The sequence below is a fragment of the Muntiacus reevesi genome, chromosome 22 (assembly GCF_963930625.1).
Source record: "Muntiacus reevesi chromosome 22, mMunRee1.1, whole genome shotgun sequence".
NCBI classification, from domain to species: Eukaryota; Metazoa; Chordata; class Mammalia; order Artiodactyla; family Cervidae; genus Muntiacus; species Muntiacus reevesi.
Window position 1 is genome coordinate 31034878 of NC_089270.1, and position 26387 is coordinate 31061264.

Sequence of the window (26387 nt, forward strand, 5' to 3'; positions counted from 1 at the left end):
GAAATGGCAATCCACTCCAGTATTCTTCCCAAGAGAATTCCATAAACAGTATGAAAAGGCAAAAAGATGTGACACTAGGAGATGAGCCCCACAGGTCAGAAGGTGTCCAATATGCTGCTGGGGAAGAGAAGAGAGCTATTACTAACAGCTGCAGAAAGAATGGATGGCTGGGCCAAAGCAGAAGCAACACTCGATTGTGGATGTTTCTGGTGGTGAAAGTAAAGTCTGATGCTCTAAAGAACAGTATTTCAAAGGAACCCAGAAAGTTAGGTCCATGAATCAAGACAAATGGAATATCGTCAAGCTAAAGATGGAAAGATTGAACATCAACATCTTAGGAACTAGTGAGCTAAAATTAACAGGTTTGGTGAATTTAATTCAGATGACCATTATATCTACTTTTGTGGGCAGAAACTCCTCCCTAGAAGGAACAAAGTGGCCCTCATATTCAAGAAGAGTTCAAAGTGCAGTACTTGGATGCAACCTCAAAAATGAAGAATAATCTCAATTTGTTTCCAAGGCAAACTTCTCAACTTCATATAATCCAAGTCTATGCCCCAAACACTGATGCCGAAGAAGCTGAAGTTGGCTGATTCTATGAAGACCTACAACCAATTTTGTAACAAACACCAAAAAGAGATGTCCTTTTTATCATAGGGGATTAGAATACAAAAGTAGAAACTCAAAAGAGTAATCTAGACTAACATACAAGTTTGAACTTGGAGTACAAAATGAAGCAGTAAACACCCCTTTCCAACAACCCAAGAGACAACTCTACACAAGGACATTGCCGGATGGTCAATACTGAAATCAAGTTGATTATGTTCTTTGCAGCCAAAGATGAATAAGCTCTATACAGTCAGCAAAAAGAAGAAGAAATTCAAAAAGGCAAGGTGTTGTCTGAAGAGGCTTTACAAATAGTTGAGGAAACAAGAGAAGCAAAAGGCAAGGGAGAAAGGGAAAGATAAACCCAACTGAATGCAGAGTGCCAGAGGATAGCAAGGAGAGAAAAGAAGGACTTCTTAAATGAACAATGCAAAGAAGTAGATGAAAACAATAGAATGGGAAAGACTAGAGAGCTCTTCAGGAAGATATCAAGGGAACATTTCATGCCAGGATGGGCATGATAAAAGACAGAAATGGTAAGGACCTAACAGAAGCAGAAGAGATTAAGAAGTGGCAAGATTACACAGAAGACTATACAGAAAAGGTCACAGATATCTGGGTAACCACGAAGGTGTGGTCTCTCATCTAGAGCTGAACATTCTAGAGTGTGAAGTCAAGTGGGCCTTAAAAAGCATTACTGTGAACAAAGCTAGTGGAGGTGATGGAATTCCAGCTGAGCTATTTAAAATCCAAAAAGATGATGATGTTAAAATGTTGCACTCAATACATCAGCAAATTTGGAAAACTCAGCAGTGACCACAGTACTGAAAGATGTCAGTTTTCATTCCAATCCCAGAGAAAGACAATGCCAAAGAATGTTCAAACTGCTGCACAGTTGCACTCATTCCACATGCTAGTAAGGTTATGCTCAAAAATTCTTCAAGCTAAGCTTCAGCAGTACATGAACCAGGAACTTCCAAATGTACACCTGGGTTTTGAAGAGGCAGAGAAACCAGAGGTCAAATTGCCAATATTTATTGGATAATAGACAAAGCAAGGGAATTCTAGAAAAAAAGCTTTTGCTTCATTGACTATGCAAAAACCTTTGATTGTGTGAATCACAACACACTGTGGAAAATTATTAAAAAGATGGGAGTAACAGACCACCTTACCTGCCTCCTGAGAATCCTGCATGCAAGTCAAGAAGCAACAGTTAGAACCAGACATGGAACAACTGATTGATTCAAATTTGGTAAAGAAGTATAACAAAGCTGTATGGTGTCAACCTGCTTATTCAACTTATAAGCAGAGTACAACATGTGAAATACCAGGCTGGATAAATCCCAAGCTGGAATCAAGATTGCTGGGAGAAATATCAATAACCTCAATGATGCAGATGATACTGCTCTAATGGCAGGAAGTGAAGAGGAATTAAAGAACCTTTTGATGAGAGTGAAAGAGGAAAGTGAAAAAGGTAGCTTGAAGCTCAAGTTAAAAATTCCTAAGACCTTGGCATCCAGTCCCATCAGTTCATGGCAAATAGAAGGGAAAAAGTGGAAGCAGTGACAGAATTTATTTTCTCTTGGACGGTGACTACAGCCATGAAATTAAAAGATGCTTGCTCATTGGAAAGAAAGCTATGAGAAACCTACAGTGTATTCAAAAGCAGAACCATCACTTTGCCAACAAAGATCTGTATAGTCAAGGCTGTGGTTTCTCCATAGCTATGATGAGAACGCTTGAGACCTTGAGTGTGGTTTGGAAGAGGTGGCCACCACCAATGTTGACACTTAGGCATTGTCTCAAAAGTCAACATGATGAGTGTACCATAGGCCCTCTCCCAGCTGGCCAAGTACTCTGGCCCCACCTACTCCACATGACAAACTTACATTATATCTGGGACAACCACACAAGGGGGAGGATAAAAGCTTAGGCTGCACATGAGCATGCCTACACAGGTGGCGTATAGGACCTCTGTGAGCACACACACCTCACTGACTTCAGTACTCCCCATCCATGGTGAAAGGAAAATAATTACTGTGAAAATAGCCTGATCAAGCCTAACTCTCAGGGCTTCTACTCCAGCAAGCAGTGAATAGACCCTGCCTGTGATAGGGTGGCAACAGCTTGGAGCAGAAAAGGAATCCCACCTTACATCCTTCTGGGTTTTAGACACTTAAGCAGCAACTATGCACCCCATCAAGGTGATAACAGCCAGCACACACACCCTGATGGAAGACATGATGGGCATCCATTTCTAAATCAGTCTGCATACCAAAGACGTTGAAAACATGCAGTCAACACAGGGATACTCACACATAGAAACACCCATTCAAGACCACAATACAGAACTGTTTCTCCTAAATTCAGAGAGACAAAGTTAAGTGAAATGAAAAGGAAGAGGAAACACTCCCATTAAAAAAGCAAGAGAAATCCCTTGATGAAATGATGAAGTGATGAAACAGGCATCACCAGTCTACCAGGTACTGAGCTTTAAAAGGAGGTAATTAAAGTATTAATTAAATTAATAAAAATTTATAGAGGAAAACACTGATCACTATAACATGTAGTTAGAAATTATAAAGATAAATCAATGAAAATAAGAATTCAACTTGAGATAAAAAGCAGTTTATAAGCAATGAATAGCTAACTAAATGACACAAAAGAAAAAATAAGTCATCCAGGAAAGAGAATAGTGCCCATCAACAGATAACTATCTTAAGAAGATGTAAGATATATATACAAGGAATATTACTCACCCTTAGAAAGTATAAAATATTGCAATTTGCAACAACGTGGATGGAATGGAATATTATCTACAAAAACATTGAATCATTAAGCTATATTCCTGAAACTAAAATAAAATTGTAAATCAACTACACTTCAAGGTAGATAGATAGGTAGAAACAGACAGGTAGATAGAAAATTTTACTCCTGGAACCTCTGACTCTTTTTTGGCTATCCTGAGGCTTTGTTGCTGCATGTCCTTTCCTCTAGTTGCAGGGAATAGGGGCTGCTCTCTAGTTGCAATGCACAAGTTTCCCATTGATGTGGCTTTTCTTGTTGAGGAGCACAGGTCTAGGGCATGAGGGCTGCAGTAGTTGCTATGTATGGGCTCAGCATTTGTGGTTCCCAGGCCCTAAAGCACAGGCTCAATAGTTGTGGTGCACCGGCTTAATTCATCCCATGACACGTGGGATCCTCCTGGACCAAGGGTCAAACCTCGTGTCTCCTACATTGCCAGGTAGATTCTTTACCACTGGGCCACCAGGGAAACCCCAAACCTCCCACATCTTAAATGGCAACGTGACATATTCTATGGACAAGATTTTGTAAGAATAAGCACTGAAAATGATACTTTAAAACAACTATTTAGTGTCTAGAAAATGCCCTAAAATGACATACAGCAAATAAAGACACATTTGTTCCCCAAAAATACATTAACAGTAAAATTGCTGAAAGCCTGTGATGTTTAAACCCAAACTTCTCCCTCTCATACTATCCATTAGCAGAAAAATAGATTCCACTCTAAGTAGGTTCAGAAAGAACACCTGGCTCTCACTACCTGCACCTCCCATTTGAGTGTTATGATATCTTCTTAAAGGATCAAGCCACTTGAATTTCTCTGTCACACACACACACCCTAGCTGTGTGCTACAGTAGCTAAGCTCCAGACAGGTATGACCAACACAGTTCTCCCTTCTTCCATACAGCCCCGGTCATAGGGCAGTTGTTTGCTCAGTTCATTCATAGAATGGAGGCTATGTGATGGAAAAGGCAAGCTAAAAATAAACCCTACTGTTTACACTTAAAAGAGGGATGTCACAGAGAGAGAAGTGTGCCATAGTCCCTATCCCCAGCTCTGGAAGCCAAGGTGCACAGTTTCATGATAGGGAGACTTAGGACATAAAGTGAAAGTTGCTCAATCTTGCCTGACACTTTGTGACCCCATGGACTGGATAGTCCATGGAATTTTCCAGGCCACAATACTGGAGTGGGTACCCTTTCCCTTCTCCAGAGGATCTTCCCAACCCAGGGATAGAACTTAGGTCTCCCACATTGCAGACGGATTCTTTACCAGCTGAGCCACAAGGTAAGCACAAGAATACTGGAGTGGGTAGGTGTTCCCTTCTCCAGGGGATCTTCCTGACCCAGGAATCGAACTGGGGTCTCCAGCATTGCAGGTGGATTCTTTACTAATTGACGTATCAAGGAAACCCTAGGACATAAAAGCCATTCTCAAAGCACTCACTTTATTTGAATCAAACTGTGGGAAAGTCAAGCCTAAGATTACTCACAAACTATGAAAGATATGTTGGTAAGCAGTTAAGAGAAAGCTGATTGCTTCATGGCAGATACAGGTTAAACCACTGGTAAGTAAGTTTATCAGAGAAAACTAGAGAAAGAAACAGCTAAGAAGAGCCTTCCTGAGGTCTAGCAAAAACACAAAGAGCACAAATAAATAAAATAAGAAACTAAAATAAAGAATATAATAGATCATAGGCTTCTATTGTGATATTCCTACAAACTGGAGAACTTAGAAGAAATGGATAAATTATTGTAAGCATGAAACCTATCTTCAGGCAACTATGCTTAAAGAAGAAAAATATAATGACAACATATTATAATAATAATCCATCTACTACAGCCTATAAATAAAAGATAGAACTTTACAAAAGTAACAAATGGAAATTTTGGAGTTGAGAATTACTATATCTGAAATGAAAAATTCACTAGAGGCAGTCCATAGTAGATTTGAAGAAGCTGATGAAAAAGCCAGGAAACTTAAAGATATTATACATCAATAAGTTAACATAATCAAATGAACAGAAGAAAAAAATGTATAATGAACAAAAGTTTAGAGAATGGTGATACATAATAAAACACACTAACATACACAAAAGGAGAGAGCCAGAAGAGAAAAGGTGCAGAGCAAAATATTAAAAAAAAAAAAAAAATGCCTGAAAACATTCCAATTATGATGCAAAATCCCAACTACACATCCCAATTGTCCAACTAATTCCAAGTAGGATAAATATTGGAGAGCCATACACAGACAGTAGTGAAATGTTGAAAGCTAAAGCAGAAAGTCTTGAAGAACTAAAAGAGAAATAATTCCTTCTTACAAATGAATGCCAAGACATTGCTCATTTCTCATAAGAAATAAGGAATGCTCCATGGCAGTGGGATGACCTTTTAAGGTGCTGAAAGTCAAAACTTTTGGCCTAAAATTCATTATCAAGCAAAACTATTTTTTAAATATGAGAGAAAATTATAGTCTTGTGCCCTCTAACTCCCAAAGAAAATTTATTGCTGGGAAATGTGCTCTACAGGAAAAACTGAGAGAAGTCCTATGGCTGAAGAAAGTAAATCCAGACTACAATTCTAATCCCCATGATAGACCAAAAAGCAGTGATAAAGATAAGTAATTTATAAGACAGTAGAAGTGCATGTATCTTTTCCTTTCTTCTCTTAACAAACATAAAAAGCAAGCATGTAAAATATGTATACAGTTGCATTTCCAAGCATATGACATATAGTTATTTCATAATATATTTGAGAGGTGGGAGGAATGCAGCAGTGGCGAAAAGTGAAGTGAAAGTGTTAATCACTCAATCATGTCCAACTCTTTGCAACCCCATGGACGATAGCCTAGCAAGCTCCTCTGTCCATGGAATTCTCCAGGCAAGAGTGTGGAACAGTGGTACAAGGCCAAGGTGACACTGTTCCGCAGTGGCTTAGTACTGCAGTAGCGTGCTGTACCTGGGAAGGCACCCACTGAGAATGGTGCCTCAAAGTTCCACTTCTGGCCCCAAAGAAAGTGAGAGAAGATGAGCAATATGTCCACAATTATGACCTATATATATATATATATATCCTTTTCATTATAGGGGACTAGAATACAAAAGTAGGACGTCAAGAAACAACTTGGAATAACAGGCAAATTTTGCCTTGGAGTACAGAATGAAGCAGGGCAAAGGCTAATGGAGTTTTGCCAAGAGAATGCACTGGTCATAGAAGACACTCTTCCAATAACACAAGAGAAGACTCTATACATGGACTTCACCAGATGGCCAACACCAAAATCAGATTGATTATATTCTTTGCAGCCAAAGATGGAGAAGCTCTATACAGTCAGCAAAAACAAGACCAGGAGCTGAATGTGGCTCAGATCATGAACACCTTATTGCCAAATTCAGACTTACATTGAAGAAACTAGTGAAAACCACTAAACCATTCAGGTATGACCTAAATTTAATCCCTTACTATTATCCAGTGGAAATGAGAAATAGATTTAAGGGACAAGATCACATAGATAGAGTGCCTGCTGAACTATGGAAGGAGATTTGTGACATTGTACAGGAGACAGGGAACAAGACCATCCCCAAAAAAGAGGAATGCAAAAAGCAAAATGGCTGTCTGAGGAGGACTTACAAATACCTGTGAAAAGAAGACAAGTGAAAAGCAAAGGAGAAAAGGAAAGATATACCCATTTGAATGTAGAGTTCCAAAGAATAGAAAGGAGAGATAAGAAAGCCTTCCTCAGTGATCAGTGCAAAGAAATAGAGAAAAACAATAGAATGGGAAACACTAGAGATCTCTTCAAGAAAATTAGAGATACCAAGGGAACATTTTATACAAAGATGGGCTAAGTGAAGGACAGAAATAGTTTGGACCTAACAGAAGCAGAAGATATTAAGAAGAGGTGGCAAGAACACACAGAAGAACTGTACAGAAAAAGATCCTCACAACCCAGATAATCATGATGGTGTAATCACTCACCTAGAGCCAGACATGCTGGAATATGAAGTTAAGTGGGCCTCATCACTAAGAACAAAGCTACTGGAGGTGATGGAATTCCAGTTGAGCTATTTCAAATCCTAAAAGATGATGCCATGAAAGTGTTGCACTCAATATGCCAGCAAATTTGGAAAACGCAGCAGTGGCCACAGGACTGGAAAAGGTCAGTTTGCATTCCAATTCCAAAGAAATGCAATGTCAAAGAATGATCAAACTACCACACAATTGCCTTCATCTCACACACTAGTAAAATAATGCTCATTTGCCAGGCTTCAGCAATACAAGAACTGCGAACTTCCGGATGTTCAAGCTGATTTTAGAAAACGGATAGGATCATCAAAAAAGCAAGAGAGTTCCAGGAAAACATCCATTTCTGCCTTATTGACTATGCCAAAGCCTTTGACTGTGTGGATCACAATAAACTATGGAAAATTCTTCAAGAGATAGGAATACCAGACCACCTGACCTGCCTCTTGAGAAATCTGTATGCAGGTCAGGAAGCAACAGTTAGAACTGAACATGGAACAACAGACTGGATCCAAATAGGAAAAGGAGTACATCAAGGTCGTATTTGACCCTGTTTATTTAACTTACATGCAGATTCTTGCCTAGAGAATCCTGTGGACAGAGGAACCTGGTGGACTGCTGTCCATAGGGTTGCACAGAGCTGGACATGACTGACGTGACTTAGCATGCATGCATGCATTGGAGAAGGAAATGGCAACCCACTCCAGTGTTCTTGCCTGGAGAATCCCAGGGACAGAGGAGCCTGGTGGGCTGCTGTCTATGGAGCCACAGAGTCAGACACAACTGAAGTGACTTAGCAGCAGCAGCAGCAGCAGCAGAGTACAACATGAGAAAGACTGAGCTGGATGAAGCACAAGCTGTAATCAAGATTGCCAGGAGAAATATCAGTAACCTCAGATACGCAGATGACACCACACTTATGGTAGAAAGTGAAGAAATAAAGAGCCTCTTGATGAAAGTGAAAGAGGAGAGTGGAAAAGTTGACTTAAAACTGAACATTCAGAAAACTAAGGTCATGGCAGCAGGTCCCATCACTTTATGGCAAATAGATGGGGAAACAGTGAAAACAGTGGCAGACTTTATTTTGGCGGGGCTCCAAAATCACTACAGATGGTGACTGCCCCCATGAAACTAAAAGATGCTTACTCCTTGGAAGAAAAGTTATGACCAACTTAGACAGCATATTAAAAAGCAGAGACAAATGAATTCTTTTTAATGACTGAGTAATATTCCATGGTGTATATCACCGGGAAGACCCAGAGGGATCGGATAGAGAGTGAGGTGGGAGGGGGGATCGGGATGGGGAATATATGTAAATCCATGGCTGATTCATGTCAATGTAGGACAAAAGCCATTACCATATTGTAAAGTAATTAGCCTCCAACTAATAAAAAAATAAATGGGGGGAAAAAAAGCAGAGACGTTATTTTGTCAACAAAGATCTATATAGTCAAGGGTATGGTTTTTCCAGTAGTTATGTATGGATGTGAGATTTGGACTATAAAGAAAGCTGAGTTCTGAAGAATTGATGCTTTTGAACTGTGGTGTTGGAGAAGACTCTTGAGAGTCTTGATTTTGGAGCCCAAGAAAATATTTTTATATTTTTATTTCACTCTTTCACTTATTTAAAACAAATTTCTGTGAATTTATATTTATACAAGCTCACCCTCCTAGATACTAGGAAAAATAAGACTTTATGCTACCAACTAAAAATATGATTTACCTGTTGCTTGTTTTTTAGTCACTAAGTCTTTTATGGCTTTTGCCACACCGTGGACTGTAGCCCACCAGAATTCTCTCTCTATGGGATTTTCCAGGAAAGAATACTAGAATGGAATACCATTTCCTTCTCCAGGGGATCCCCCTGACCTAGGGATCAAACTCACATCCCCAGGTGGATTCTTCAACACTGAATGCCAGAGAAGCTCATACTTACCTAGTTCAGTTCAGTGGCTCAGTCACATCTGACTCTTTGCGACCCCATGGTCTGCAACATGCCAGCCTCCTGTCCATCACCAACCCCTGGAGTTTACTCAAACCCATGCCCATTGATTCAGTGATGCCATCCAACCATCTCATTCTCTGTTGTCCCCTTCTCCTCCTGCCTTCAATCTTTCCCAAATCAGGATCTTTTCCAATGAATCAGTTCTTTGCACCAGGTGGCCAAAGTATTGGAGTTTCAGCTTCAACATCAGCACTTCCAAAGAATATTCAGGACTGATTTCCTTCAGGATAGACTGGTTTGATCTCCTTGCAGTCCAAGGGACTCTCAAGACTCTTCTCCAACACCATAGTTCAAAAATATCAATGCTTCAGTGCTCAGCTTTCTTTATAATCCAACTCTCACATCCATACATGACTACTGGAGAAACCATAGTTTTGATTACATGGACCTTTGTTGACAAAATAATGTCTCTCTTTTTTCAATATGCTGTCTAGGTTGGTCATAACTCTCCTTCCAAGAAGCAAACATCTTTTATTCATGGCTGCAGTCACCATCTGTAGTTATTTTGGAGCCCAAGAAAATAGTCTGTCACTGTTTCCATTATTTCCCCATCTATTTGCCATGACATGATGGGACCCAATGCCATGATCTTAGTTTTTTGAATGTTGAGTTTTAAGCCAACTTATTCATTCTTTTTCACTTCCATCAAGAGGCTCTTTAGTTCTTCTTCACTTTCTTCCTTAAGGGTGGTATCATCTGTGTATCTGAGATTATTGATATTTCTCCCACAATCTTGATTCCAGCTTGTACTTCATCCAGTCTAACATTTCTCATGATATACTCTGCATATTAATTAAATAAGCAGCATGATAATATACATTGTACTTGATATACTTCTTTCCCAATTTGTAACCAGTTTATTGTTCCATGTCTGGTTCTAAGTGTTGCTTCTTTATCTGCATACAGATGTCTCAAGAGGCAGGTAAGGTGGTCTGGTATTTCCATTTCTTTAAGAATATTCCACAGTTTGAGGGGATCTACACAGTCAAAGGCTTTGGTGTAATCAATAAAGCAGTAGATATTTTTCTGGAATTCTTTTTGCTTTTTCTTTGATTCAACCAATGTTGGCAACTTGATCTCTGGTTCCTCTGCCTTTTCTAAATCCAGCTTGAACATCTCGAAGTTCTCAGCTCACATACTTGTTAACTTATCTGACCACAAAGTAGAAACTATAATTATATGGCATGATAGAGGTTTGAACCATCATTAAAATGGAAATCATATTGTAATATATATATGTATCAGTCATCATGTTATATATCTTAACTTAATCTTATATGTTAAATATATTTCACCCTTTTCTAAAAGTATATAAATTTGAAACTAAGACTATCCTTGTATGGAGAACTTTAATAAATCTTATTTCCCTTTTTATAAATTTTCATACCTTTGCATGTTTTATTGCCATGAGTTTTATATTATTTTCACAAAGATATCAGAGTATGAAGTGAATCAGTCTGCATCAGTAACTAATTTGCATAGACAGTATGTACTATAGTAATCCCAAATGGATGCATTTTTCACAGCATAGATGAAGCAACATTGGGTAGCAAGGCAATGTGACAAAGCATTGAAGACAAGTAACTTTAAATTCTACTACAGGTCACTAGAAATAGAATATAATCTGGATATACCAATTGAGCATTAAGAAAGTTCAGTGACATTAATATTAAAACTGATATCAACAGATGAAATTATGCTTTTGAAGAACACTCATCAAAAACAGCCTTTAAGGTTAAAGTTTGAAAAAGTGCTTTCTTTTCTTTTCTTTGTTAATATATATAAACATATATATGTATATATATATAGCTATAAACTAGCTATATAGCACATTGTAGGAGTAATACACAGTTTCTAATATAAAACTTGTCTCCATATGTGGCTCAGCAATTTCTCTTCTAAGTATGTATCCAAAAGAATTGAAATTATGATCCCAGTGAGATATTTGCACACCGTGTACATAAAAGCTCTATTCACAGGAGCTAAGAGATTGAAGCAACAAAATTGTCCATCAACAGATAAAGCGATAAACTAAATGTCATATACACAAACAATGAAATATTATTCACCTCTAAAGAGAAATTCTGACACATGTCACAACATGAATGAATCTTGTGTTAAGTGAAATAAGCCAGTCAGAAAAAGACAAATACTATACAATTCACCTTATAAGAAATACCTAGTCTTGTCACATTTGTAGAAACATAGAGTAGAATAAGAGGCTTCCTGGGTGGCTCAGACAGTAAAGAATCTTCCTGAAATGAGGGAAACCTGGGTTGGTAAGATCCCCAGAAGGGAATGGATATCCACTAAAGGATTCTTGACTGAATAATTCCATCCGATTTTCCCTCCTTAGTTGCTTATAGAAATTCCTTCAGGAATGTTTTCTACATTTCTGCTCTTTCGTGATGAAATAAAATTTTTCACAGGAAATGGAAGAGTTTGTGCAGAGCTCTGGAGAAGATAGTATTGTGGTGCTTTCTTTGGGGTTAATGGTCAGTAACATATCAGGAGAAAGTGCCAATGTGATTGCATCAGCCCTTGCCCAGATTCCACAAAAGGTACACACAGTAACTTAATAGTGGACAAATATTTAATGTCTGTTAAACTCTATAAAAGATCTGATTTTAGACATTTTCTACCAGAAAGGTGAAATATTATGATAGTTACCACTTATCTCAGACATAAACCAAATATAAATGACAGGCTAGTTAGAATTACAAGGAGTGTCTTTGATCCATAATAATTTTAGATTAAGATTATAATAAAAAAGAATGATATTTGAAGAAACATAGTGAGAATATTGGAATTATAATGGTAACATGGGCAAGAAAAGAAACCACCATATTCTGCTTTGTCACTTGTTCCTTTTCCTTGAAGGACTTCTTTTTTTTTTTTTTTAAATTGAAGGACAACTGCTTTACAGAATTTGGTGGTTTTCTGTCATACATTAACAAGAATCAGCCTTGTACACCCATGTCCCCTCCCTCCCAGACCTCCCTCCCATCTCCCTCCCCACCCCACCCTTCAGCCTGTCGCAGAGCCCCTGTTTGAGTTCCCTGAGTCATGCAGCAAATTCCCATTGGCTCTCTGTTTTACACACGGTATTATAAATTTCTATGTTACTCTCTCCATACATTTCCTCTTATCCCTCCTCCAGTCCCCCCCCCATGTCCATAGGTCTGTTCTCTCTGTCTGTTTCTCCATTGTTGCCCTGAAAATAAATTCATCAGTGCCATCTCTCAGATTCCATACATATGTGTTAGTATATGATATTTATATTTCTCTTTCTGACTTACTTCACTCGTATAATGGGCTCTAGTTTCATCCACCTCATTAGAACAGATTCAAATGTGTTCCTTTGTATGGCTGAGTAGTATTCCATTGTATATAGGTACCACAGCTTCTTAAATATTCATCTGTTGATGGATATCTAGTTTGCTTCCATGTTTTAGCTATTGTAAATAGTGCTGCAGTGAACATTGGGTTACATGAGTCTTTTTCAGTTTTGATTTCCTCATGGTATATGCCTAGGAGTGGGATTGCTGGGTCATCTGGTGGTTTTATTCCTAGTTTTCTAAGGAGTCCCCATACCACCTTGCATAGTGGCTGTATCAGTTTACATTCCCACCAGCAATGCAACAGTGTTCCCTTTTCTCCACACCCTCTCCAGCATTTATTGTTCGTAGACTTTTTGATGATGGCCATTCTGACTGGTGTGAGGTAGTATCTCATTGTAGTTTTGATTTGCATTTCTCTAATAATGAGTGATGTTGAGCATCTTTTCATGTGCTTGTTAGCCATCCATATGTCATCTTTGGAGAAATGTCTCTTCAGGTCCTTTTCCCACTTTTTGACTGGGTTGTTTGCTTTTCCGGTATTGAGTTGTATAAGCTGCTTGTATATTTTGGAAATTAATTCTTTATCAGTTGTTTCCCTTGCTATTATTTTATCCCTTTCTGAGGGTTGTCTTTTTACCTTGCTTGTAGTTTCCTTTACTGGGAAAAAGCTTTTAAGTTTAATTAGGTCCCAGTTGCTTATTTTTGCTTTTATTTCCATTATTCTAGGAGGTGAGTCATAGAGGATCTTGCTTTGATTTATGTCATCAAGTGTTCTGCCTATGTTCTCCGTTAACAGTTTAATAGTTTCTGGTCTTACATTTAGATCTTTAATCCATTTTGATTTTATCTTTGTGTATGGCATTAGGTAGTGATCTAATTTCATTCTTTTGCATGTAGCTGTCCAGTTTGCCCAGCACTACTTATTGAAGAGGCTCTCTTTGCCGCATTGTATATTCATGCCTCTTTTATCAAAAATAAGGCACCCATTGGTGCACAGGTTTATCTCTGGGTTCTCTATCTTGTTCCATTGGTCTATATTTCTGTTTTTGTGCCAGTACCATACTGTCTTGATGACTGTAGCTTTGTAGTATAGTCTGAAATCAGGAAGGTTGATTCCTCCAACTCCATTCTTCTTTCTCAAGACTGCTTTGGCTACTCAGGGTCTTTCATGTTTCCAATGAATTGTGAAATTTTCTGTTCTATTTCTGTGGAAAAAGCCATTGGTAATTTGATAGGGATTGCATTGAATCTGTAGATTGCATTTGGTATTATAGTCATTTTTCACAACATTGATTCTTCCTACTCAGGAGCATAGAATATCTCTCCATGTGTTTATGTCATCTTTGATTTCTTTCATCAGTGCCTTATAGTTTCCCATATACAGGTCTTTTGTTTCTGTAGGTAGGTTTATTCCTAGATATTTTATTCTTTTTGTTTCAATGGTGAATGTGATTGATTCCTTAATTTCTCTTTCTGATTTTTCATTGTTAGTATATAGGAGTGCAAGTGATTATTGTGTATTGACCTTGTATCCCACAACTTTTCTGAATTCACTAATTAGCTCTAGCAATTTTCTGATAGTTTCTTTTGGGTTTTCTATGTATAATATCATGTCATTTGCAAACAGTGAGAGCTTTACTTCTTCTTTTCTGATCTGGATTCCTTTTATTTCATTTTCTTCTCTGATTGCCATAGCTTGGACTTCCAAAACTATGTTAAATAATGGTGGTGAGAGTGGACATCCTTGTCTTGTTCCTGATCTTAGAGGGAAAACTTTTCATTTTCCACCATTGAGAATAATATTTGCTGTGGGTTTTTCATATGTGGCCTTTATTATGCTGAGGCAGTTTCCTTCTATGCCCATTTTTTGAAGTGCTTTTATCATAAATGTATCCTGGATTTGTCAAAGGCTTTTTCTGCATCTATTGAGATGATCATATGGTTTTTATCTTTCAATTTGTTAATATGGTGTATCATGTTGATTGATTTGCATATATTGAAGAATCTTTGAATCCCTGGAATAAGCTGGATTTGATCATGGTATATGAGCTTTTTAATGTGTTGTTGGGTTCTGTTTGCTAGAATTTTGTTGAGGATTTTTGCACCTATGATCATCGGTGATATTGGCCTGCAATTTTCTTTTATCATATTGTCTTTTCCTGGTTTTGGTATTAGGGTGCTTGTGGCCTCTTAGAATGAGTTTGGAAGTGTTCCTTCCTCTGTAAATTTTTGGAAGAGTTTCAGAAAAATAAGCATTAGCTCTTCTCTAAATGTTTGATAGAATTCCCCTGTGAAGCCATCTGGCCCTGGGCTTTTGAGATTTTTGATCACTGTTTCAATTTCAGTGCTTGTAATTGGATTGTTCATAATTTCTATTTCCTCCTGGTTCAGTCTTGGGAGGCTGATCTTGGCTTAAGTATCTGTCCATTTCCTTTAGGCTGTCCATTTTATTAGTACATAGTTGCTCATAATATTGTCTAATGATCCTTTGTATTTCTGTGTTGTCTGCTGTAACCTCTCCATTTTCATTTCTAAGTTTACTGATTTGATTTTTCTCTCTTTTTTTATTGATGAGTCTAGCTAGTGGTTGTCAATTTTGTTTATCTTCTCAACGAACCGGCTTTTAGTTTTATTTATCTTTGCTATTGTTTCCTTCATTTATTTTTCATTTATTTTGCTCTGATTTTCACACTCTCCTTCCTTCTGCTGACTTTGGGGGGGAGGGGGGGTTCTTTTTCCAGCTGCTTTAGAAGTAAAGTTAGGCTGTCTATTCGATGCTTTTCTTGGTTCTTGAGGTATGATTGTATTGCTATAAACCTCCATCTTAGAACTGCTTTTGCTGAGTCCCATAGGTTTTGGGTCATCATTCATTGCCATTTGTTTCAAGGAATCTTTTTATTTCTTTTCTTGTTTCTTCAGTAATCTCTTTGTTATTTAGTAACTTATTTTTTAATTTTCATGAGTTTGTGTTTTTTACTGTTTTTTTCTCCTGTAGTTGATATCTAGTCTCATAGCACTGTGGTCAGAGGAGATACTTGATACAATTTCAACTTTCTTAAACTTACTGAAGCTTGATTTGTGGCCCAAAATGTGGTCTATCCTGGAGAATGTTCTATGTGCACTTGAGAAGAAAGTGTATTCTTCTGCATTCAGATGGAAAGTCCTGAAGATATCAATTAGGTCCATTTGGCCTAATGTTTCATTTAAGCTTTGTGTTTTCTTATTGATTCTGTTTTGAGATCTGCCCATTGGTGAAATTGTGGTGTTAAAGTCCCCTATTATTATTGTGTTGCTGTAGATTTCTCCTTTTATGCCTGTTAGTGTTTGCCTTATGTATTGAGGTGCTCCTATGTTGGGTGAATAAACAATTACAATTGTTATATCTTCTTCTTGGATTGATCCTTTATATAGGATCAATATATATTGTAATATATATTGTAAATATATATATATTGTAAATATATATTGATCATTATATAGTGTCCTTCTTTGCCTGTTATGATATTCTTTATTTTAAAGTCTATTTTGTCTGAAATAAAGATTGCCACTCCAGCTTTCTTTTGGTTTCTATTCACATGGAATATCTTTTTCCATCCTTTTACTTTCAGTCTGTATGTGTCTCTAGGTCTGAAGTAGGTCTCCTGTAGGCATCATATATATGGGACTTGTTTATGTATCCATTCAGCCAGTCTGTATCTTTTGGTTGATGCATTTAATACATTTACATTTAAGGTAATTATTGATACATATGTTCCTATTGGCATGTTCTTGATCGTTTTGGGTTTGTTTTTGTAGGTATTTCCTTTGTCTTGTGTTCATTGGCTATGTAAGTCCCTTTAATATTTGTTGCAAGACTGGTTTGATGGTGCTGAATTCTCTTAACTTCTGCTTGTCTGTAAAGCTTTTGATTTCTCCATCAATTTTGAATGAGATCTTTGCCGGTTATAGTAATCATGGTTGTAGGTTTTTCTCTTTCAATACTTTAAATATATCCTGCTATTCCCTTCTGACCTGTAGAGCTTCTGCTGAAAGATCTGCTGTTAATCACATTGGGTTTTTCCCTTGTATGTTACTTGTTATTTTTCCCTTGCTGCTCTTAATATTCTTTCTTTGTCCCTAATCTCTGTTAGCTTGATTAATATGTGTCTCAATGTGTTTCTCCTTGGGTTTAACCTGTAGGGGACACTCTTGGCTTCTTGAACTTGATTGACTATTTCCTTTCCCATGTTGGGGAAGTTTGCAACTATAAGTTCTTCAAAAATTTTCTCAGTGCCTTTCTTTTTTTCTGCTTCCTCTAGGACCCCTATAACTTGAATGTTGGTGTGTTTAACATTGTCCCAATGGTCTCTGAGGCTTTCCTCAATTCTTTTCCTTTCCCTTCATTCTGCTCTTCAGCAGTTCTTACCACCATTCTGTCCTCCAGCTCGCTTATCTGTTCCTCGCCTCAGTTATTCTGCTCTGGGTTCCTTCTATAGAATTTTTAATTTCAGTAATTGTGTTATTCATCTCTATTTGCTTATTCTTTATTTCTTCTATGCCCTTGGTGATTGTATTAACTGTGTTAAGTGCTTCTTGCATTTTTACCATTCTATTTTCAAGTCTTCATTATTCTGAATTCTCTTTCAGGGAGATTAGTTATTTCCTCTATGTTTATTTAGTCTTGTGAGTTTCTACCTTGCTTTTTCATTTGTGCTGTATTTCTCTGTCTTTTCATCTTTTTTTCTAACTTGTTCCTCTTGAGATCTTCTTATCCCAGACTTTAGGGTTCTACTACTTTTTCCTTTTGATTTTTGCCCTTGGAGGGAAATGCTGGTTTGATGGCTTGTGTTTGTTTCTTGTTGAGGGTAAATTGCGCCTGTGTTCTCATTTCAGGGAGCTTCTCTTGTCCCCCTGGAGGCCTGGGGTCTTCTGCTATTGCCTAGAGGTTGCTTTGTAGGAGTTGTTCCATACCTTGATGAGTTTTTATGTAATTGGGAGGAGGCTGGTGATCTCCCCGTCTTACTCCTCCACCATCTTCCATCTCCCTTGAAGGACTTCTGAGGTATGATAACATACAAATGTTCTCAGGAGTTAAATTTTAACAGTAAATCTAATCACAGAATAATGTTAAGCAATATTGATAAAAGTCTGTTGTGCTTCTTGCAGTGTAAACTTAGCATGTAATTGTGGTTTGTTTTACATTCCCTAAATTTTGGAATAGACCTGTTCACTGTGTTTTCCAGAGAAAGAATGAGCAGTACTCCCCAAGTTGCTTTCAGTTACCCAACTGTGAATCAGTCACCGTGATTTAGAAAAGAGAAACATAAACCTCCATGGCTGACTGCACCCTGCCAAAGTGTGCAGCAGGAAGATAAAAACAAAAGGGTAATCTGGGGTCCTTCCTTTAGGGTGAAACCTCTGCATTCTGAAGTCTGGCCCAAAATGAACTCTTCTTCTAAATTATCACATTACTCCTCCTGATTGAGGAGGGAGAAGAGACTATAAGAAGCAGTCAAGTATAAGGAAGACTGGCATGGAAAAAATTCAACTACCTCCTTCTCTATAAAATATAGCATCAACTTATTTTCTAATATAGAATACTCTGGGGTTTTCAGATATATGTGAACAAATTTTTTAGTTTGCTATATGATAAACTTCACCTAATAATCAATGCAAAATTTTGTTAAGAAATTAGTTTTACATTCATTCACAGAGCGAAAAAATATTCAGTTCAGTTCAGCTCAGTCACTCGTCATGTCCGTGAATTGCAGTATGACAGGCCTCCCTGTCTATCACCAAATCCCACAGTATACTCAAACTCATGTCCACTGAGTCACTGATGTCATCCAACCATTTCTTCCTCTGTCATCCCCTTCTCCTCCTGCCCCCAATCCCTCCCAGAATCAGGGTCTTTTCCAATGAATGAACTCTTCACATGGGGTGGCCAAAGTATTGGAGTTTCAATGAACTCCTTCCAATGAACACCCAGGACTAATCTCCTTTAGGATGGACCGGTTGGATCTCCTTGCAGTCCAAGGGACTCTCAGGAGTCTTCTCCAACACCACAGTTCAAAAGCATCAATTCTTTGGCACTCAGTTTTCTTCACAGTTCAACTCTCACATCCATACATGACCACTGGAAAAAGCATAGCCTTGACTAGATGGACCTTTGTTGGCAAAGTAATGTCTCTGCTTTTTAATATGCTATCTAAGTTGGTCATAACTTTCCTTCCAAGGAGTAAGCGTCTTTGAATTTCATGGCTGCAGTCACCATCTGCAGTGATTTTGGAGCCCCAATAAATAAAGTCTGATGCTGTTTCCACTGTTTCCCCATCTATTTGCCATGAAGTGATGGGACCAGATGCCATGATCTTAGTTTTCTGAATGTTGAACTTTAAGCCACGTTTTTCAGTCTCCTCTTTCACTTTCATCAAGAGGCTTTTTAGTTCCTCTTCACTTTCTGCCATAACGGTGGTGTCATTTGCATATCTGAGGTTATTGATATTTCTCCTGGAATTCTTGATTCCAGCTTGTACTTCCTCCAGCCCAGCGTTTCTCATAATGTACTCTACATATAAGTTAAATAAGCTGAGTGACAATATACAGCCTTGACATCCTCCTTTTCCTATTTGGAACCAGTCTGTTGTTCCATGTCCAGTTCTAACTGTTGCTTCCTGACCTGCATATAGGTTTCTCAAGAGGCAGGTCAGGTGGTCTGGTGTTCCCATCTCTTTTGGAATTTTCTACAGTTTATTGTGATCCACACAGTCAAAGGCTTTGGCACAGTAAAAAGAAAAAAAAAAAAGCAGAAATAGATGTTTTTCTGGAACTCTCTTGCTTTTTCGATGATCCAGCAGATGTTGGCAATTTGATCTCTGGTTCCTCTGCCTTTCCTAAAACCAGCCTGAACATCCGGAATTTCATGGTTCATGTATTGCTGAAGCCTAGTTTGGAGAATTTTGAACATTACTTTACTAGCATGTGAGATGAGTGCAATTGTGTGGTAGTTTGAGAAGTCTTTGGGATTGCCTTTCTTTGGGATTGGAATGAAAACAGACCTTTACCAGTCCTGTGACCACTGCTGAGTTTTCCAAATTTGCTGGCATATTGAGTGCAGCACTTTCACAGCATCATCTTTCAGAATTTGAAATAACTCAACTGGAATTCCATCACTTCCACTAGCTTTGTTCATAGTATTACTTCATGCATATTAAGTAGAGTTTTTATTGTAGTCTATTCCTACAGTGTTACAAAAATGTTTCCTAATTACTACAATCCTCTCAAAAAACCAGTATACCCTCTGTGTTTTTGACAGAAAAGGGAGAGAACTTACCTCTATTGTTATTGCTATGGCGTCATGTTATAACACTTTGTGATTTAACATTCATGAGCCATATCTCTTAATTCTTCCTTCTTTCTTATCTTTTAGTACATCATCATTTCAACAGTGGAAACAAATGCAATTGCAGTGTCCAAAAGTGAAATCTTGAGCCTTCTCCATCTTCTTTTAGAACAACAACAAGAACAATATTAGCAAACATTTCCTAGGAGTATACTACACACTAGAAATGCCTCTTGGAGAAGGCAATGGCAACCCGCTCCAGTACTCTTACCTGGAAAATCCCATGGATGGAGGATCCTGGTAGACTGCGGTCCATGGGTCGCACAGAGTCGGATACTACTGATGCGACTTAGCAGCAGCAGCGGCAGCAGGAGTACCTCTAAGAATCAATGCAATATTCTCAAAATAGTCAGATAAAGCACTATTCTTATCAATTTTATATAACAAGGAAAAACTGATAAACAGGTCCTACTATGATTAGGCTCTCCAGTATAAAATTAAAAATTTTTAAATAAAATATTTTATAGGCAAGACAGAAAAAGAGACACAGATGGATAGAACAGACTTTTGAACTCTATGGGGGAAGGTGAGGGTGGGATGATCTGAGAGAAGAGCATCGAAACATGTTTACTATCAAGTGTGAGACAGATCACCAGTCCAGGTTGAATGCATGAGACAAGTGCTCGGGACTGGTGCACTGGAATGACCCAGAGGGATGGGATGTGGAGTGGGGTGGGAGGGGGGTTCAGGATGGGGAATCCTTGTAAATCTATGGTTGGTTCATGTCAATGTATAGCAAAAACCACTACAATATTGTAAGGCAATTAGCCTCCAACTAATAAAAATAAATGTTAAAAAAAAAAAAAAGCAACTGAAGAATAGAAAGAATAAAAAAGCAGCCAACAGAATAAGTGTAAGAGCCAGTAATTAAACCCAGACAATCTACTTCCACATTTTCAACCACTACTTTATTAATGTAAAATCAGCCCTGCCTAGATGTGTCTGTGAACCTATTCATAGATAAACCTGCTATCTCTGGATTATAACATGTTTTAAAGCATGTCTACAAGGTCTATTAATTCTTTACTAGATCATTCAAACTTTGAACACGCTAATCATGAATTTCTTTTCTTTCCCTTTGGGACAACGCATTTCATTCTTTAGACTACAAAATCTTGTCCCTCTCATCTTCTTTCTTTTATTGGTAGCTGGAAATCCTATGCATTTAAGACATCTTGCCCATAAGTTAATATCTCAAGAATCACTTCACAGGAAAATAATTTTTCTTCTGTTCTGTGATGCACTCTTTGTTGCCGTTGCAATAAAATTTCACAAATTTTCTATTGTAGTTCATTCTATAAATTGATGTCTGTTTGATTTTCCTTCAGCTACAAAGAGAATGTGATGAGGTTATCAACCATTCAACATGATCATCCTATGAAACCCTTGAACCGAGCAGTTTTCTGGATCAAATTTGTCTTGCGCCACAAAGGAGCCAAGCACTTAAGACCAGCTATCCACGACCTAACCTGGTTTCAATACCGCTGTCTGGATTTGATTGGGTTCCTGGTAGCATGTGTGGCAACTGCTGCCTTTGTCATCCCAAAATATTTTCTGTTTTGTTGCCAGTGCAGGAAAGAAAGAGAAAAGAGAGTAGCTGTTTCTGAGACCTCTAGTAGGTTTGCTCCATAGATAGCACACCTTCATAATATTCCAGTAGGAGAAATTATGACAAGCATTCCATTTTCTTATAATAAAATACAAACTTCACTTTCAAGGGATTTTCTACCTGAGTTAGAAATATGTCATGCCAAGGAAAAACACTGCTGAAAAATTAAATAAAACTAAAACTATATGGGTATATATTAAAATTTATTACTTCAATTCAAAAGTTATACCAAAAAGAAATTATTGATTGTAATCATTTTTCACAGTTTGCATGTAGAAACAAGAATAATAATAAGTTGACTTATGGCATCCATATTAATTTGTAGATATTCAGAATTTTTAACTTCACTTTGATGTAAAATTTTATAGCTTTCTTGCTATAGAAATTGCTCAATAATTGAAATTCTGTCAAAAGATTGCACTCTTAATTTTATTTGTGAAACGACTATCAGATCTTCATTTTTACTGTGCATCCAACTCCAACATCGCTTCTTACCTAAAGGCATGGCAAGACATCTACCTTCATCCAGGGGATGCTCATTATCCAGGGGAGTGTTTGTGAAATCAGAAATAGAGTAACTACTACCTGCTTCCTATTATGAAACTGAGGTATTTGCAAAAAATCTTTAATTTCATGATCTAATTCTCTTTTTCTCATCCACCTTGTAGTCATCTACTATTTTTACTCTTATATTCAGCCTTTTATAATGGTGTAAGTTCTCAACTGTATAGTAAGAAAATATATAACCTGTACTCTGAAGTAACTTCAGAATTCTCCCTTTCTCAAAATTTGCATAAATATATCTGCATCTATTACATATAAACATCTATATAGATCTAGCTCTATATATAGATCTTATCTATATCTATATATATATCTAAATCTATATATATCCTTACAAAGTGAAAGTGAAAGTCTTTCAGTCATGTCTGATTCTTTGCAACCTCATGGAATATACAGTCCATGGAATTCTCCAGGCCAGAATACTGGAGTGAGTAGCCATTCCCTTCTCCAGGGGAATCTTCCCAACCCAGGGATCAAACCCAGGTCTTTCAGAGTCTCCCACATTGCAAGCAGATTCTTTACCAGCTGAGCCACAAGGGAAGACCACCATACAAAATAGGACACAATATCACTTAGCTACTTGTAGATATGATGTGAAATTCAATTGACTTGTTGAACACATTGAATTAATTACTAATAAATTATAATATATTGTAACTACACTTTAGATCAGCATTTATTATTCATTTGTCTCTTTCCTAAGGAAGCTATTGCCTTGTTCCTCCCATAATCCTTTATCACGACACAAAATAATACAGACGGTATTTTCTTTAAACCTAGGTCCACTATGACTGAGATAATCAGAAAAAATGAGCACAATACAAAAATCACATAAATTTTATGGAAAACTGGTGAATCAAATGGAAGCAGTCTGAAGGCTGGTCATGAAAACTGCAAATCAGGAAAGCAATTTATGATCAATGTGGTCCAGATGAGGAAAACCGTAATTGTCTTTCTAGTCAAGGGTACCACTATCCACATCATATGACATTCTTCAGCCTAAGGCATAATTGATTTAAAAAAATAAATTTAAATGTTGCTACTTAGGGATTATAGGAAAATTTATCATAGAATTTTCCATAGAACCCCTCTAAATAACTGACACTTATTTAAAGAAAAGTAGAACTAACAGAAAAGTAAGAAAGTAGAACAATATTATGCCATAGTAGAAAACATTGTTAAATCAAGCATAATTTTCCTCAAATCTATACAGCAAAACTTGTAATAGACAAAGGGCTGGTACTCATCATATAGTAAGAAGGACTGCAAATCTTCAATGAAACATCAAGCAGTCCAATATGAAAATAAATGAAGATTATGAACAGCAAATTCACAAAAGTGAAATGGCCAATGACATATAAAAGGTGACACAGAAAATTTGAGAAATAAAAATTGTCAGCAATAATTTTCCTACAAATGATTTGCAGAACAAGTAATCTGGTAGGGCTAATTTTGAGGGAGTATAATATGGAAATATCATTTAAATAAAATTTATATACACTCTTTCAAATTAAAATTATACATCTCATTACCTGTCATGCAGAAAGACTTGTGCATGTTCATAATTATAGTGAATAGTTCCACCAGCACTTAAATGGCTATCAGTTTGTGAACACACTTACCTACAACATAGGTATGGGTTATAACCATGAAAAGAAGCAGTTAGATTATTGGCAATATTATTAAATACTCTCCATTTCACATTACTAAACAAAGAGCAAGTTCCATAAATTACATAAAATAAGCATGACCGTCTTCTTTGAAAATAAAATGAAATATATAAAAATATAAGTAAATTTGTGTACCACAGAGGAAATGATCTTCAGAATACACTGACTTTCCAATGAAGAGAATTCTATACACTTCTTCATTACTTGACCTTTCACAATGAAGTTTTTAATTGTTAGTTATATGATTTTAAATAACTAGTGAAATAACCATATTGATTCAAGATATTAAGTTCTTAATATCTGAAGATACCAAATTTTAAGATTTTCATATCATGTTATCAGTGTATTAATTTCCTTCAGATCACTTGAATTGAGGACTTTCCTGGTGGTACAAGAGGCGTCCCAGGAGGCTCAGTGGTAAAGAATCTGCCTCCCAATGCAAGAGATGGAGTAGATGGAGCTTCCATTCCTGGGTCAGAAAGATCCCCTGGAAGAGGGCATGGCAACCTACTTGAGTATTCTTGCCTGGGAAAGAAAGAATCCCTGGTGAGCTGCAGTCCACGGGGTCACAAAGGGTCAGACATGACTGACTAAGCACGCACTTGCACTGGTGGCACAGTGGTTAAGTTTCCATGCTTCCACTGAAGAGGGCACAGGTCCAATCTGTGTCTGAGAACTAAGGTCCCCCATCCTACGTGGTGCAGCCAAAAGTAAAACTTTAAAATTTTTAAAAAGACACTTGAATTGACTAGAAATCTGGCATATTATCCAATATGACAAAACAAGGGCTTTTATTCAGGACACCTTATATTTATAATTTCAATAGTTTTAAAAAAAGCTTAATCCGCAAATGTCTACTGATTTTATTGTGGTTATAATTGTCAATATTAAATGAATTTTCCAATAGTTTGGGGACCTCTGCTGGCTTACTTCTATATTATATTTACAGTGTTTTTGAGACATGGCTACCAATACTTTGACAGCTCTCCCATCAAGTAATTTTCCCTCTCTTGAACTTTAGTAAGTCTTGCTGCTGTCTCACAAATGTTTCAGCCTAACCTCCAAGTCTCAGTTACAAAATGCAACACATTCTGTCTCTGCCTCTCCGTCTTTTTCTGCCTATCTATGTCTCTCTCTACATATATATATGAAGAGAGAGAGAAAGAGAGAGAGGTATATATCCATCTATCTGTCTATATCTCTATCTCCATTTCTTCTCTCTCTCCCTATTCACCAAGGAGTTCCGTAACATACACAAAGTTTCCGTAATAAATGACCATTTGTGAAGACACACATAGATATGCCTAAGAAGTCCCAGCAGTTCCAGCCCTCCAGCAATTTGAGTCTTTTAAAACAAATCACCAGACGTCCACATGATTTCAACCCCACAGCCACCACAAGACTGTAACTATTGAAAAATCTATTACAAGAATCACCTGGATGAGCCTAACCAATATTCAGAACTATAAGAGAGAAAAATAAAAGAGAAGTTTTTCTTTGCACTAATACACAACTAAAACAATAATTATGATTTTATCATAATATTATAGCTATGATATATCTTAATAATGGGAAATTATCAGTGTTACATTTTGAAAGTAACTGTAACCCAGAAAAGGGAGCCACCATACCATAATAATTAAGAGGTTGCACTCTGAACACAGTGTGGCCTTAAGTCACTGAAAAGCTACTGCATGAATCATGATACTCATAGCAGCATTATTTACAATAGCCAAAACATGGAATCCACCTAAGTGTCCAAAAACAACAATTGTCTTAAGAAGATGTGGAGTAGATGTACAAAGGAAGATTAGTCCCCCTTAGAAAGAATAAAATATTGCCATTTGTGGCAATATAGATGAATCTGGAGAATATTATTCTTAATGAAATATGTCAAACAGAGAAAAATATTTTATCACTTCTATGTGAAATACAAAAAGCAATACAAATGAATCTACTCACAAAATAGAATTGGATTGACAGACATAAAATATAAACTTATGCTTACCAAACTGCAGAAGCAGAAGGACAAATTAGGAGTATAGTGTTACAAATATAAACTACTATACATAAAATAGAAAAGCAATGACAATCTACTAGATAGCACAGGAAATACCCAATATCTTATAATTACCTTTAAAAAAATCTACTTCTGCTTTATTGACTATGCTAAAGCCTTTGATTGTGTGGATCACAACAAACCATGGAAAATTATTAAAGTGATGGGAATACCAGACCACCTTATCTGTCTCCTGAGAAACCTGTGTGCAGACAAAAAGCAAGAGTTAGAACCAGATATGGAACAACTGGCTGGTTTCAAATTAGGAAAGGAGTATAACAAGATTGTATGTTGTCAGCCTGCATATTTAACTTATATGCAGAG

At 37.2% G+C, this 26387-nt stretch overlaps 1 pseudogene; it reads left to right on the top strand.

Annotated features, from left to right (window-relative positions):
* Window positions 1-1123: 1123 nt before the first annotated feature.
* LOC136152747 (UDP-glucuronosyltransferase 2B31-like) overlaps window positions 1124-26387 on the top strand; it is a 58357-nt pseudogene continuing 33093 nt past the window's right edge.